At 41.6% G+C, this 2,223-nt stretch overlaps 1 long non-coding RNA gene across 1 annotated transcript; it reads left to right on the forward strand.

Annotated features, from left to right (window-relative positions):
* Window positions 1-832: 832 nt before the first annotated feature.
* Window positions 833-1,968, forward strand: LOC108925048 (uncharacterized). The gene is made up of 3 exons (XR_001965373.1): window positions 833-980; window positions 1,466-1,551; window positions 1,718-1,968. It is a non-coding gene; the product is annotated as an uncharacterized LOC108925048 (long non-coding RNA).
* Window positions 1,969-2,223: the final 255 nt, after the last annotated feature.

Here is a 2,223-nt window from a genome sequence, read left to right on the forward strand (position 1 = left end):
ATAAGTGACTAGAACAAAAACCCCCAGAGGATAAGTCACAAGTCACGTGGTATCACGAAAACTCAATTTAACACTCTAAATAGCACTGTCACAAATACACCCAAACATTCATACAACAACCATAAAGACTGAAAATGTTACACATTATTAAAAAACAAATACCCTTATAACATTTTTAAAATCACATTCAAAGCCTTTTCCGAACAAAAATCCCCCAGGTCAGGTGCCGACTCCATGATTCTCCAAACGCCACTCGGGCCCCACAAAGTTTAAGTCAAACACGGTGAGGAAAAGAAACGTAAAGTTAGTAGAAATAATGACTGCGGGCAACGAAATGCTACAGATAAATTGTGTAGAACTACCTAACTCAACGTCGAGCACACATTATTAATGTCATTAACAGATCGAAATACACATTTTAAAGAAATAAAACAGAAAGAAAAAAACTACTACGAAAGCAAGGCATTGTGGGAATTCTCTCCTCACCCCGCCGCTACAATATACTACGTAAAAACATGCAGTGCTCAACAAGTATGCCCTATACTGTTCTTTGGCTGACGTTGTCTCCAGAGGTTGAACGTGCTAAGGTTCTGGGTCCAGTTTGATCTGGATCGTTATAGGGACAACTCAGTCAAGACGCTCGGTCTCGGCATCAAGGACTAATACGGAACCGGCAACCATGTACAGTGTAAAAGGTGAAAGGTCGATTGGACCAATCACGCGTTGGAATGAGATTGTCCAATCAGCAAGCGCCCTCTGAATATCTCACCTAGCAACGTGCCGTAGCCTTCTGTAAACAAACCAACGTGAAAAGTGCGGGCGCTCACTTCTGCGCTGCGGTTACTGTTTGTACATCTCCCCTAACAGATTTTCGTTGTACTGTTGTTTCTTTATCTTGCTGTTCTTTTTTAAATGTATTTTTTCGCCTGGTTTTTAGTCGGTGTTTAAAATCATCGCCTCGCCAGCACAACTGAATTTCGGTGAGCAACTTGTTTGCTGGCGACTTAGCCGAATATAGCTGAACGAATATGATTTACGATTTTAGCAACTGTCAAAATAAGGATCGTTATTTGGCACACGAATGAGTTATTTGAGCCCCCTAGCGGCAGAAAGAGAAAATGGCCTCGGGAGCAACTGGGGCCGAAGACAAGAGTAGCTCACACTGTTAATTGGCACGACTCGCAGTTTATTACATCAGTGGATTGATTTATGCTATAAAGAGTTTGCCAACAAGACTTAGAAAGGCATAGGAAAAAGAGTGGTTTATAAATGTTGAAACCTGATGGTTGCAGGTTCAAGCCCCGCTCCATGCTACTCATGTTGTATCCTTGATCGAAGGTACATACCCTGAATTGTTCCAGAAAGACTCAAAGAGTACTCTGTTGTATATAATGATCAGGTACCCTAAGTCTCTGTACTCTAAGTACCAGTTAATACTAATAACAAAAATTAATACCTCTGGTAGGAACAGACAGCAAGGTGTTTCCTGCCTGAAAGACTGTGACAATGCTGCCCATCCCCAACACCCTGCAAGGCTGCATTCTTGCCAAGGTATTTCTGACCCTTTTCTCCAGCCAACACTTTGATCCTTCCTGCTTGCTGATTGATGACACCTTGACTCTGCAGTGAATATGATCAAATTCATATGTACTCTATTGTGTAATGTGATCATTCATTGTTTGTATACCCCTGGCCCTGCCCCGCTGTCTCTATGTAGTCCTACTTGGAAATTCTCCAAAAACCTATACAAGACCTGGAGAACAGACTCCCCCCTGACTGCATCCTCAGCATAAGTGACATACGTGAGGGAGACTCTTTTTCTGTTCTTCACACGAAAGACACGGTGGTATTAGATTTTAGATATTTCTGACCACACAAAGACGGCACTGTCTGAATGACACAAATGCGTTTGTGTTTTGTTGCTTGGGGGTTAAAAAGTGAGAAAGACACCTTGTCGGAATTCTTCACAGACTCAAAATCCAATGTATTATTACTGTTATGTGCTGTATTTTTCTTTTTCCTTTAATTTGAAAGCACTTCGGGAAGCTGCCACAATACAACAACAACAATAATAATCAACATCCAGATTTGATATTTCAAGTTTAAGCATTTAGAGTACCATTACGAGCACTATAGACGTGCTCTGCCGTGGCCACTTTGAGAGCTGCTCAATGTGTTGTTATTCCACTGAAATTTTCCAAGACTGTCCTGAATTCCCCCTCT

This window comes from Scleropages formosus, chromosome 6 (genome assembly GCF_900964775.1).
Source record: "Scleropages formosus chromosome 6, fSclFor1.1, whole genome shotgun sequence".
Classification (NCBI taxonomy): domain Eukaryota; kingdom Metazoa; phylum Chordata; class Actinopteri; order Osteoglossiformes; family Osteoglossidae; genus Scleropages; species Scleropages formosus.